Source organism: Centruroides vittatus, unplaced genomic scaffold (genome assembly GCF_030686945.1).
Source record: "Centruroides vittatus isolate TY-2023 unplaced genomic scaffold, ASM3068694v2 contig_1057, whole genome shotgun sequence".
Taxonomy (NCBI): Eukaryota; Metazoa; Arthropoda; class Arachnida; order Scorpiones; family Buthidae; genus Centruroides; species Centruroides vittatus.
Genome location: NW_027120684.1, coordinates 745,331 through 760,484, shown reverse-complemented (window position 1 = coordinate 760,484; position 15,154 = coordinate 745,331). Strand labels below are relative to the sequence as shown.

General features: G+C 29.6%; 2 protein-coding genes across 6 annotated transcripts in view; one reads left to right on the top strand and one right to left on the bottom strand.

Annotated features, from left to right (window-relative positions):
* The window catches only part of LOC136972242 (uncharacterized), a 46,034-nt gene extending 41,671 nt beyond the window's left edge, over positions 1 to 4,363 (bottom strand). The window contains exons 1-2 of one of the 4 annotated variants that reach the window (XM_067266807.1): positions 4,268 to 4,363; positions 2,798 to 2,900 (exon numbers count right to left, since the gene is read on the bottom strand). The gene's annotated coding sequence lies outside the window, so the exon portion shown is untranslated. Of the gene's footprint in view, positions 1 to 2,797; positions 2,901 to 4,043 lie in introns of all 4 variants that reach the window. The other 3 variants (XM_067266799.1, XM_067266814.1, XM_067266817.1) reach the window with 3 other exon arrangements.
* Positions 1 to 15,154, top strand: part of LOC136972479 (THAP domain-containing protein 1-like) — a 306,926-nt gene that overhangs the window by 95,126 nt on the left and 196,646 nt on the right. The window lies entirely within an intron of this gene.

The following is a 15,154-nucleotide window of genomic DNA, read 5'->3' as shown; positions in this document are numbered from 1 at the left end:
GCTTCAAAATGTCACTTTGAGCAGACTGTAAAAAAAAAGAAACTTCATTAAATCTCATCTAAAACAAGCAAGAATAGTCTCAATAACTTCTCTCAGATATATGCACTTCTCACTATACACTGAAGTATAATGATTGTCAAAGGGTAAATTTCTGGAAAGGGTATTTGAGCTCTAAAATAAAATCAGACTCTCTCTTATTGAATGATGAGATCCATACTGACTTAGAAACTCAACATATGATGAACAAGCAAAAAAACTGTAAATCATTACTATTGTAAATGATTTTCTTGAATCATCAGATTAAACAATCAATACAAAAATAGCATGTCCTCTAAGAACATCTCTTATCATTGGCTTCCAAGTTAAGAGAATACTTCTCACAAAAAAAAAAAAAAATGCAAATAATGAGAAATCCATTCATAGAATAAAATATTCAAAAAGCAGATCTAACTTCAATAAAAGAAAATATGGTGATTGAAATGTCATATGATTCAACTCTGAAATTGTATTCATCTGTTAAACATTTCTGATTTAAAAACAAAAAAAAGCAAAAATACCCAAAACTGTGGATTGTAAAAATACATCATCAGAATACTTCCAAGAATAGAGAAATATTTAGTAATGTTTTTGATTATTTACTTATGTAAACAGATATTTTCATTTTTTGTTTTTAAAACACAAATATAGAAATATATTTAGTATTGAGAATGGTATGAAAAGTTAAAACTGACTTCAATCAATATCTGGATTATTTGAAACCATCCTTCTAACCATTACAACTTTAATATAATTTCTTGGATTTTCATTTGTAATATTAACAAAACATTTTCAATAATTTTTATATTAAAAATATACTTGAAAAGTAATGTTAATTACTGATATAGTTGTTGTAATTAGTTTTTGATAAATAAAAAAAATGAAGATTGAAAATTTTCAATTTACCCATTAAATTTTGTAAAAACTTATTTTTTGAAACAATTAAATAAGTTAGGTGTCTTTGGATCATTGTTTAATGGATAGCAGATTACAAAATTTGAGGAGTACTGCTATAAAGGGTATATTTATTTATAGAATTGATAAAAAGTCTAAATATTTAATATAACAAGTCAATAATTTTTACACTTGTTTTATAAATATAAAAACAATTTTTTATTTCATAAATCTGATTTTTTCAAACTGTAAAAAGTATAAAATTGATAAAAACTATGAGAAAAACTTTTTTAAATTAAATTTTGAATCCATTATATACTGATAGTGATTATCCAAAAATAGATGTGGAATGTTGTTATTTTATTCCAATAGTTACTGGTCAGAAAATTATATTTTTCAAGAACGTGTAATGTATAACATTCTTAAGAAAAGTTACCAATAAAAATTCATGAAGATAATCTAGGTAAGTTTTAAAAAGTTTTGTAAATAAACAATTTTGAATATTATTTTTTCAATGCTGCTTAAAAAACAATACAGTTTTTCCCATTATATTTCACATGTGAATATATTATTTATAAAATTGGTTACTTATTTCAATGCATTTGTTTAAATTATTATTATCGTTATTATTAACATTTATTATTTAAAATTAAAATAACAATTTTTTTACAAATTATTCATATCAGATGAAAAAATACTGTCTACAGAAATAGTTCATCTAAAAAAAGCATTTTATATAAAGTCAATAATACTGGTTTAAATATTATTGATAACAATGATTACATATTTTATTTTTAAAAATTTATGGATTTCATATTACTTATTTACATACCAAACACAAAAAGTTCAGTTACTTATAGTAAATTCTTGCAGAACATGTATCAACAGATAAATGCGCAATGATTTTAAACCTGGTAATTAAAGTAATAAAGCATAACTGTGATTTACGTAATAATTCAGTTTGTCAGGCATTTTCATACTAAAAATTTCAGAAAATTGAAATACATTAAAATATACTCAAATCTCAAATTTTTAAAAGAATTACAAACACATAAAATTAACTATATAAGAACTTACTTTTTAATAATAAAATTCTGTTATAAAATTTAAAAAAGTCTACACAAAAATTAATGAAAAAATAAACTTCTGAAATTTCATATTTATCTTAACTCTGAATAAGTTCAAAATAAATTTTTCTGAAAAACAAAAATAATCAATATTTGCATATATTTATACTCTGAAGTATTCATATTTATCTTAACTCTGAATAAGTTGAGAAACCAAATAAATTGGATAAATAATTCAAATAATTCTAAATAATTACTCATTACAAAATCAAAATTTAAAAATATCTATATAAACAATCCTTTTTTAAATCACAAGCAAAAGCTATTTGGATAAAAATGGAGGAAAAAATTCTAAACAATTTTTTGAATATTAAAATTATTGTCAATAAGTACCAAACCCATAAGTACCAAAACTATTTCTAGGTTCAAACTTTCATGAGTATAAAAATCAATATTACAGCACATTTCAAATTGTTTATAAATATTATAACTTTTAGAGAGTAAAGAAATATATAATTAACACTAAATTTAGATACTTGATTTATGAAATTCAATGATGTATTTGTAATAAGAAAAGCTTTCATAATGTCAACATAAATAAACACAATGTATTATTCTATTATGTTGATATTAAGTTATCCAAATACTATTTTATTTTGACTTAACATTGAAAATAAACTTGTATATAAATACCAAGATTTATATTATATTATTTATATTATAGAACTTTGAATAATATTGATAAAATTTGGAAATTTTTATTCAAAATTTGCAAAATTTTGATTTAAATTTTTACTCACCAGATAAACTTATTGAATATTTCTGATAGATCATCATTGATAAATCACATCATCCAAATCAGTTTAAATCTTATTCTTACTGTTTTTGTACGTTCACGGAATTCTATATTTATTGAAAAATCGAATTTATATTTTTAATTCACAGTTAAAAATTTAATTACCATTTAAAAGTTTTTCACATTATAATAAATGGTTTTTAAAAGTTTACCAGACTAAAAGAAATATGCAATGCACTATTAGAACCATTGTTTACTATTGAAATTTCTTAAGTATTTAAAAAAAGTAAGGTATTTTACCAATTATTTTTTCACTACAAAACATTTTCCCGCCTATTTAAATTATAAACACACAGTCCTTTTAAATAGTACATTAACACATTCATATAAAAAAATACAATATATATTACACTACAGCAATTTACGTATCTATTTTTCATACTAGTACTTGAATTTATGTTAAAATACGGAAAATGATTTACGTATCAAAATTAAATTACTCATATTTTATCAATATATATCATATCGTGTTTTTAAATGGCTTAACAAAGATTTGTAGAGACAAATAAACTCTCGCTATTAGTTTAAAAAATGAATAAATAAGTGCAACAAGATTAACTGTTCGACAAATTATTGGCAGCATTTGGCAGACTCAACAGTCGTAACCGAGCAAATCAGTAGCCGTAACCGAGCAAATCATAGCGACCCAGATCTCCCAAATTACAAGCGACGTCACGTCGGAACAAAGAGCTCATCGTTCAGTTTCGGGTAACGATAGGTAGCATAAATGAAAGACGCTACCAAATGCAACGTCAAAACACCAAACACATTCTGAAAGAGCGGGTATTTGGCAGAAAAATACCCGACGGCTCCAGAACAGTCGAGTCTGCCGAACGCAGCCATTATTAAACTGTAGCAGCAATTTAAAGAAAATATATTAGAATTTAATAAGAAAACTGCATTAAACAGTTCTTTAAGAGATAAATAATCATATTTTTTATATATAATTGTTGGAATATATGAGAAATTTTTTTGTAAAAAATAATTATAAAAATTAGTTTCCATAGGGACAATATTTAAAAGCAGATGCTTATTTATCTCAATAAATTTAAACTAAAAAGAAAAAAAAAATGCAAAATTTCAACATTTGTATGTAACTGACAAATTAAATTCTCTTACAAATTGTGTCAATAATTAAAATTCTGCTATCAGATTCAATTTTAATATATTTAATATAATTTTTAACTTACAAATAATCCAATTGGCTGATTTAAGTATATTTAACTTTCAAATATCCAATCGTATACTACATTACACGATTTCGTTTCTGTTCCACACACACAGGCCAATAATATATAATGTTATCATATGTGAAATTTATGTCTTTAAGTAGGACATTCTTTACTTTTTCCTAGATGTATTTGAGGTAGTTGATTTGATTAATCACCGAAACTGTTTTTTAAATTAAACTTACATCAAATAAACTCCAAATAGTAACAAAGTAATAAACAGGCCATAGAATCATCGCAGTTGTCAACTTGTCTTCACATCTTACAATTCCTGTTCCGTGACGTCGGCAAATATAGCCCAAAAATAATTTTTTTAAAAAGTAATATGAAAAAAAAACGTAAAAATTAATAAATTTTTATCAACTAATTAAATTTTACATTAATAATATAAATATTAAAATATTTACCTCGTAAATTTTCAAAAAAATTCTTTAAATGGTGTCATATTTTCAATTGAAATTATATAATTTATAATATAAAATGTTGTGTATTTTAAATTCCATTGGTAATCTAATCTTAGGGGCCGTTCAAGTATTATAACAGCCCTACTTTATCCCTGCATCACAGTCATCAGAAATAGGCCGGATGGCCGAGCGTCAAGGTGTCGGCCTACTCTGGAAGACCTGGAATCGAATCCGGACGGATCGAAAAATCCCCAGGAATTTTTTGGGGGTGGTCCGTCCGGATATGTCGACCCCTGTCCCTCACCACCCGGCCGCTCCATCGTGGATCTGGCCGAATCCATAATGGGCTAGCTATAACAGGCCCTCTTAGTGCCTACAGGGTGGAAAGAGCAAAATACATAAGTAAATAAATAAATAAATAAACTCATTAGAAATCAGGATATTTCCCTCCCTTAAGAATGTCATCAGGCCAGAAGTTAAAATCATTCGCAAATACACGGAAGTTATGTATTTATTTATAACATTGCTTTTATTCATTGCAGAGACCACAAGCTGCTAATCACAACCTTCGTTTTACAGATGGATTGACACATTAGAAAATAATAAATTATTGTGGAAATAAACGTCGGATAATGAAGGACACCTGATATATATGTAATTTAAAAAGAATGCTATAATAATATATTGCAGTCATCCTCCCACAAATTTTTCAATGACTGGGGAGAAAAATAAACGATAAATGCAATCTTACGTCAGCAAGGCCTTGCTCTCTCTCCCTTCCTCGTCGTCAGCAATCTTCAGAACAAACGAACCTCCTCTTTTCCATAAATTAGTAACGTAATACTTCAATGATTCCTTAACAATTTTTTTTGTAATGACACTGCGTTGTACTTGCATCTTTATCTTTCCACGAGTCCAGGGAAAATTTAGGGGTCTGAAGTGATTTCAAACCCTATAAAATTAACGTTATTTTTACTAATGAAAAATAAAATCTTGAACACTACTTTTTTCGTAAAGGTCTCGTATAGAAATACACAGTTAAAAATGTATATATCTGTTATGTATTGGTAACACCATTTCCTCGGGGATTTGGGGGTGTAAAAAAAGCTGACGAAGGCTTTCATTTATACGTAGGACACCGACCAGACGGGCTGTCGTCCGCGGTCTGGTCAGTGTCCTACGTATAAATGAAGTGCAACAAACACTATGGTAAGAAGCCATACACTTGTTCTATTCTTAGTAGTTAAGACATAAAAGAATATATATTTATAACATAATAGATCCAATCAAAAACAATTTTACATTGAAAAGAATTCTAGTGACTCACTGATAATCTGACACAAGTGAAATGGCGATGGTAATACGTTTAGAACTGCGTACATTTTGCTGCAATAATAGGCTGGCCATCTCTCCCCGATGTCTACTTTCACTCGCTAATGACCCTACTGTATTCGAATTTCATGATTCATTTGACATCCACCAGCCTCTGGGCAAAACTTCCTGTTTACGCTAAAGATCTTATAAGAACAAGGTATGGACTATATTTACTCTTGCAAACGATATCATAATTCTATCAAACAGAGTGTTGATCCATATGGGATAAAGAAAATAAATCCCCAATATTTTTGTACCAGCAAATTGTCCCCCTCAATGTATTTTTTATTTTAAACCATCTACACAAATCTTTACCGAAACTATACTGAATATACATACAAAGTTTCATAGAAACAGGTTTAGCCGTTCTTACGTGAAACTCGAATTTGTGGCCCGCCTACCTAAGACATATGCACAATTTGGTCTGCCAATCGAAAAGTTTGGGCACCGCTGCTTTAATGAATTGGAAATAGATTTCGCCTTACGTTTTCTGTATAGACAGATACATACATACGTATGTATACAGATTCGATTTTGCCCCTGGTTAATTCTAACAAAAATTAACAGCAACAAACACGTGTCCGTATGTTCCTCGTCGCGTGACCTTCGTTTCTTTAAAAAGTTCGAATATCCATGTAAATGACTTCAGATAATTTGCATACATAAATAAATACAAAGACGACGCCATTTCAATCAAATGCAATTTTTCATTTCTTTTTCGTCAATCTGTAAGGGTTTTTCACTTAGGCGCCACTTTATTCGAAAGAAAGGACGCTAGTCCTTCCGACCAAAATTTACAATATTATATCCGTTAATAACGAAATTAAACCTAATTGAAAATGAATGGAAATTGGAAAACAATTGGAAATGAATAAAAAACGTGAAATCGAGAAGTTATTCTCAGAAGTGTTTTTATAATGGTTCAGTAACTGGAATGGCAATGAGGAGCGCCATTACGACAAAAGCGAAATTGGACACATATTTTCACTTCTAATTACAGTGATACCTCGGTTTTCGTCGATTATCCGTTCGAAAACAATCGGCGAAATCCGAAACCGACGAAAACCGAGGCAATTATTTCCATATGAATCAATGTAAATCCAATTAATTCGTTCTAGACACTCCAAAATAGATACCAAAAACACATTTTATAGGGAATTAATATAGCGTTAAATACTAATCTAATTAATAATCTAAATTAATATAAAAGACTAATCTAAAGGAAAGCAGTATAATTGTTTGGCTAGACACGCGGGGTAATGTCTTGTCTTGTATAAGCTAGTTGGACATGAGCTTCTAGCCTATATTGTCTCGTGGTAAAGTGTGACGTAATTGTCATGTAATAGTAGTTGTATGCGTTTATGATGGTCGTATCGCGGGGAATAATGCCTTCCGGGAGGTCCGTTTAAGGGTAACTGGCCCCTATTCGGGCGTTACAGACGTGGAGAAAACCCGGAAAACTTTACGTGGCCTCGGTTTTCGTCGAGCACGAACCCAGGACCGAACTCCCAGTGTTCAGGGAACGGAAACTCTGGCCAATGATGGGCCGTCGCGGGGTATTGCTCACAGAAAGAGAAATAACGCCACACTGAACCGGAAAACGCGTGGGTCGCTCTTTGTTTTCGCAAAATTAGCAGCGAGGTCACTTCGGCACGCCTACGAAATCCGAGGCAATCGACGAAAACCGAGACAAATTTTTCGCGAAAAAAATCGACGATAACCGAAGTATTGCTGTAATTTAAATGAAATTAAACAATCAAATGAATGCAATATAGCTCATATACATCAAATAAACCTCAAAATAGTATACTGTATAAAACCTAAATGTATTTCGTGCGCGTAAACCGTAGCGTTTTCGGTATATACTGTATAAAAGATGATATACAAAATTTCATAGAAATCGGTTCAACCGTTCTCACGTGATACTCGAACAGAAAGATAGAACGTTTCTCCTAACTTATATACTGTATGTAATTGAATTCATGTTTTTCTGTCTATGTACAGTACTTCATTTGTTCAAAAAACAAAAGGCAAAAGAGCCTTGCTAAGAGGATGAAGAGTTCTCTGTATCTCCAGTTTCATAGAATTCTCAACGACCCTCGACAGTATTTATATAGCTATGTGAATTTTTGTAACTACAGATGATATTTTATGGTCGATTTTTCATCATAGTTACAAAAATCACCTATACAAGACTTAAAATTTTAAAAGCTTGAATTATACATACATGAGTTTAACACAGAAAGCAATTGATTAAACGTATACCAACCAAACAAAAACATATTAAGCCAAGAACACACTTGCGTAAAATTGTGTGGGAGAAAACTGAATCAGAAATCAGCTTTCGGTTCAGTTTGTTTTACGCTTGTATCGCCAGAACAGACATACGTAAAAATTCTGGGCGAATAGGATATGCCACTGCCACTAACAGCGCTACATTTTATTAATTTTTTTTCCTCTCATACATCTATCCCTTTCTACCTTCCATTTTTTCTCCGCTGCCTCTGCTGTAATTTAGAAAATTTTAATTAAATTAAATTAATATTGTACTCAGTTGTAATTGACTTGTATTCCGAATTGAAATAAAGAACGTGTGATATAGCGATTCTGCTAAACCTACCCGTTATTTGAAATTTAGCACCTATAGCCGTTCATAAACGTTGTTTAAATACAGTGTCTTTATAAACGACACTGATATGGTCGAACGGATTCAATAAAGTCTTCTATTTCATTTATTTTTCGTTTCTTGGAGATCGTCACAATTGTACGGACTAACCACCATCACCGCCATTTTTAGAATAAAAACCACGTGCTTACTTTGATGTCACAAAAAAAAGACTTCTCTTTATTGGAGGAATTTTGGCGTAAAAAGTAGACATGCTCTACTCTTTTTTTCAGTTATTTTTCAGCAAAAATCTCAAAAAAAAAAAAAAATTATGCTTTCTGTTTTATGCTAGATTTTACGCCGAATTTTACGCATGTGTGTTTCTGGCCTTAGTCTCAGTTCAAATTTGCTGAATCGTCTGCAACAGATACAAACATTTGATTTAATCCAGCAGACTACGCTCTTTACTCCAGCAGACTAGCTTCTACATGTCACTTTTGTTTAATGGTTCCTCTGACAGTGAATTGAAGAACCCATATTTCCAGAACTGGTCTTGTTTTCGGACGAGACGTGTTTTACCAGAGAGAGCATGCTCAACTCACGGAATGACCATATTTGTAATTACGAATATTCCCATGTAATTATGAATATACCCTAGTTACAGAGCCAGGGCCGGATTAACCTACTTTGGGGCCCTAGACATTTTCTTTTTACCGGGTCCCCTCCGTTTCCCACAAGAAATAGAGCACACAAAAAATATAAAATAATAAATAAAACAAAACTAAATAATGTGAAAAGCTAAAACAAATCTTAAATTTTTATTAATAAAAAATATTTAATATATAACAATAAATTTTAGTTTTTCTAGAAAAGTTTGAACAGTTTGTTTATAAATTTTAAAAAATTGAAATTTATTTTATTAAATGTCTAACAAAAGTTGTTATACAATAAAAATATTACCTTAAAAATTAATTGTTTAATTTACCTTTTTGGTTAATATTTAAATAATGTAATATTTTACCCATGAAAGGTAAATCGAATTATAAAAAAGATAATTTAAATCAAAGCCAAGTTAGTTTTAAAAAAGTAAGTATATAAATACGAATAAACTTAGTTTACTTTTCTGAATTTTTAAATAATCTTATTTACAAATCTTCAAAATAGACAGTTTGACCGGGCCCTAGATATTTGTCTCATTTGTCTATGCGATGATCTGGCCCTGTACAGAGCATTCTAACGCAGGTTTACCACCAACGCGTGAGCAAGAATCGTAGGGCAACAGCTAGTAGGGAAACCATGCCCTATACCACCCCACAAAAGCACAACGTACTTGACGTCTCCACAGGAAGCATTGTCCAAACTTCTGGAAGACATCTTAAACTCTTAAACATTTGTCATCGCATGTGATTCCAGAACGATGGGCATTAGCACTTCAGTCCTGTTGTTCGAAACCATCCGAATCACATGTTTGTAGACACATGGATTGTCAGAGAGGGATCTGGGTCGAAGCCCCATGTTTCCCCGATCTGATATCTGAAGATTTATTTTTGTGAGTCCATATAGAAAGTCTTGTCTACGAGATGCCAGTAAACTCTGCTAAAGAATTAATTAATAGCGCAAATGTGACTGGAGCGGAAATCCAGGACACTTCAAAACTTAACCCGCACATGTATTGCAATATGGTTAAAAGATGCACTGCATGCAACAAAGTTGGTAGCCGTCATTTTGAACAACTTCTGTGCAGCAAAAACTAAATCAAATAAAACAAAAACACTTTTCTATCCTCCTCCGTTTCCGTTTTGGATGCGTACATCAATGACAAATGCACTTGCTTTCGAATTTTTGTTTTTATTTTTCATATTTATTAGCATGCCAATGGCACTAAACATACAAATTTACAAAAAAGTACAAAACACTGCAAACAATTAAATTATTTTTTGTACTTCTCTTCGTAGATCTCCCACGTCTAGTCTCTAACACTGAGTAGTGCCGCACTCTATCGTCGACGTTTTTTTATGAACTAAATTGAAATAGGTTTTTATATAAGAACAAACAAATTTCTGTTACAATGAATTAAATCAATTATTTGTTGTTTCAAATATGGCATAATTATAAACAAATATCATATTAAAAATAACAGATTTTGAATCGGAATTACTACTGTGGCGACATCTACAAGTCTTTGATTGTGCAGATTGCCATTGTGATTTTAAATTTTTTTACCAGCAGTATTTCTGTGACGTCACACGAGGTCTAGGGACCCGATCCAGAAACATTTTTTTCAAGTACTTGAAAAAATAACCTGCTTAATTTAATTACATTCCTTAAATCGAGGTTTTACTGTATTTTAACTTCATTTGTTCCGTTTATTTTTGAAATTAATTGAATGATAGTTATTTCCAATAGGATGAATTAACTTAATAAAAGCATAAAATTACTTTTAAATTTTTAAATAGGTTTTATGTTGTAATTTTTTACTTGCGAAATAATTTATAACACATGACATATTAATTAATAATCGTAATTTTTTTAAATTAAATTGCTACATTATTTAGAAATTTATATTAACCATTTTGTTGAGTAATATATTAAAATTCGAAATAATTCGACATCATGTGTTATGTCCTCCACAGTTTGTACACGTGTTAGATAATTTCTTCGTGCGACAACTGTAATTTTTCTAGTGCAAAACACGATATCATAATGTTATTTATTAGAGGATTATCCTCTGAGGATAACCGTCTTTTTTGTGTTTACTTTGAACATTTCTTTATTGAATATTATAAAATTTAATTAGCCCATCATGGATTATTTATAACACTAAAAATACTATAAATTAAGTAGAAATCTTAGAATGTTTTTTCCATCCATTACAAAATGCTGACGTTTGCAAAAATATAGATTCACAATGAGTTTTTACTAAACAATAGTAAAATGATTAGATTGTTCTCAATCGATGATTCATTCTTTTTAATTGTAAATTATATATTTTATTCAAATTCTGCGTCAGTTCAATTCAATTCATTATTTTATTTCATGTGTTATATTAAATTTTAGTTCAAACTATACTTTTCGGAATTGTTTTCTGTTTTATACATGATCATGTATATTTAATTTAAATAACAGAGAAAAACATATGAGATTTATAGTCTATTGTAATTCCTTGTATTGAGGAGTTTTATAAGTGGTGTTTGAGATTCGTAGAATTTGAAAGTTAGTATGTATGGGTGGATGAAGAGGAAATAAATCCGAAATGCATCCCAAGTTCACGTTGTACAGTAAGATGCAGTAAAGTGTCACAAAGTGTGTATATGTTAATGTCTGTTTTATACACGACAAAATGTATTTTTCGGATATATCGAATTGGAAATTTATTACGAAATACTATTTAAAAATTCGATTTTATAAAGTAAAAACACAATAAAAATCCCTGCTATAGATAGTTATTGGGCACTTCGAATAAATTCAGAATCAACGACATTACCAAACAATGTGTCTATCGTTCGAGAATCGGCCCAATAATATCTTACAAAATATAAAAATTAACAAGAAGATATGAATTGTAGGAAAGAAAATATTTCAAATATTATTTTATTTACATTCTTCATTTTACTAAATGAATTACTACTACCTTACACTGTTCTGTCTCGTAAATTGTATACGCTCGAGTATAATAGAATAGGCAAATGGAGAATAATAATGAGAATATTCTCATTCTCGAGGTAATAGTTAAAATAATTAAAGATTACAAAGTCATTTTATTAATTTTGTATTCTCGTGAACATTTAAATGAACAAAAAGATCGCACTAATGACGCAGGATGCATTAAAAGAAATAGTTTCGTAAAAAGGCTGGAAAGATGAAAACGATATTGCAAGAGTTTTACATTGTTCCTTCGATATTAATGTATTTACAAATATATATATATATATATATTTTTAAAAAATGTAAAAGATTAAAGAAAGATACTAAAGAAAGAAGATTCGAAATTAGAAATGATTTTTTGTTAGCATCGTTAAAACTTTTTGTGGTCACAAGATATTGATCAAGAAATATTTCAATTAGTAGTTCAGTAATATGCGAAAAAGTGTAACTGTTAGACAATTTCGAGAAACAATTAGCCTACATTTTGTAGAGTAGAGAACGATATATGAATGTCACAGATAACAAAATAACTGTGAGTACACCAACTTTTTGGGTTTCAGTGCCTATAGACTTTATTTCGTGATCAACTATGATTCTTAGTCTTCGTTTATATACGAAACGATATGGTGTATTTATGTTTTTTTTTTTTTTTTTTTTCTAATAATTTATGTATGATGATTTCTGGCATCTTTTTCAACAACGTCTTTTTGATTTGAGATGCCAACCGTTACAAATTTACATTATATTTTAGTGTACGACTAAATAAGGTCACTAAAATGTCATGTCTCCTAAGCATGACAGAAAGATAAAGGAATGAAATGATATCACAATTAAACATTTACAATTGTAAAATCTTCTGACGAAAAACTTAAAACGAGTAAAATGTCTTAGATGTTAGATGCAATGAAGTTAAAAAGTTAATTAAAAACAAAATTACCATTAATATTAATAGTGGTACAGCTGCAAGGTCATACGCGTGCTGCAAAACAAAAACAATTTAAAAGTGGAGAAGACCTTGAACCTAACGTTCGAAGATCAAAATCTTGCGGATAAATATTTAACTAATTATGCATGAAGCAAAGAAAGCTATCAAAACATTTTATTGACAAATGTAAAATAAAAAATTCTAAGACTTTTTTAAATAAAAGTTATTTTTAGAATAGCACAACGTATTATTAGTAGTAGATCATAAGGCAACTTATGATCTACTAATAATAATACTATAATTGTACTATATCTATATCTTCAAATAATTTATTACAGAAAAGGATATCTAAGTTTTACCTTTAAAAATTAATAAAAACTCCGTGATTACGAAGCTATTGTTTATTATTATTTTAGATTTTTTTTTCTTTTGTAAAATGTAACAAGAATATTGAAGCTGCGATATTTTAATTAAAGAAGTAATATGGGGTGGGTGGAAAATAACTAGACATTGAGAAATCTCTATACTTTCTATACTTCTACTATAAAAATGATGAATGTTATTTAACCTTTACCTTATTAAATGGAAATTTGGATGCATGCCTTAAAACTCAATGTAACCATCGGGACCACCCATCGACAATACGTTTTCTCAGATCGTGATGCGGATAGACAACCACTTCTCTGACCGTCTATCAGCAACTAAACTTGTGGTCATTTTACCTTCGAATGACAATTCTTGATTGTTTCCGGATGGATTGTGGCATGATGCCTCTTCACCGCACACACCACCTCTGCACAGCGACCACTGATTTTCATATCTTAGTAATCTGTGCTTGCTCCTTAACAAACAAGCGATCGGCCATCTTTTTTTGTCACTGCGCGTGCAGCCTCTCTTACAGGTTCACATCACCGATGCGGGAATTATAAAATTCCATTGATTGACGTACATCCACACACAAATTTTATTACGATTACATTATTAAAAATATTACCCGTATAGAGATTTCTCAATGCCTAGTTACTTTACACCTATCCTGTAGATTTTCGTTGTCCTATAATTTGAAAGTTCAATGCCAAATATAACAGTAGTTACTGCAAGGATTAAGAAATTTCAGTTTTAAAATTTTCTTGAATCTAGACCAATCTTCATTTTCTATTGCGAAAAACTACAACTTCTCTCAATTTGCATTCATTAATGAAAGATAGCATTTGAATCTTTAAATCATTCGAAACTTTTTCTATGTATCAAATAAGAATAGATTGAATTTCATCATTAATTAGTGATGAAATGTCCGGTATTGATGAAATTCAATATATTCTTATTTGAATCATAGAAAAAGTGTCAAACAAGAATTCAACCAGAAAGAAATTGGTAGTAGGTCTTATTGATCTGTTAAAGTTGATGAGGAGATTAAAACATTGTTGTTTAATAGAAAATAGTGTATGAATGAAACTACTGTACTTCGCTAGCCGAAACAGATCATGTATCCACCAATTGCATTACAGATTGAATATTTCTTAGCGTTTCTTCTTTAAGACTGCTGCTTCTGTCCACCCTATCGAAGAATACCTACACTTAAGTGTCCTTCGATTTGTCAACGAAGCTGTCGATCTCTCTATCTGAGTAATCAGGGCTGTCTAGAGGAAAAGCTTATTTTTTACTATCAAAAAATAAAATCTTTAAGACTGCTTTTTATTAATAATGAAGCATACTATGTATTTCATTTGTTCGAAAAACAAAAGGCTAAAGGACCCACTAAGAGGCAAAAGAGTTCCATTCTGCCCCAGTCCTAGATATAAATTTAAAATTATATGTAAAAGAATGCAATATAACCAATAGTCAATTTTCATTGCTTTTATCTGTTATTACTTACCGAATTTTGCGTTTTTATTGTATCTTATTTTCACATATTTATATTGGATTTTAATAGTACTGTATTTCTTTTTTTGTTATTTTCCGAATTTTATATTTTTGTAATTCATATTTTATTCGTGTTATTTTTATTTCATGGTAGCCTCCCCGATAAAACAATAATTAACAATTCCACTAAAATTAAAGTATTCGAATAAGAAATGAATACATAAATAAAATGATTATAACACGGATTGCAAGCGAG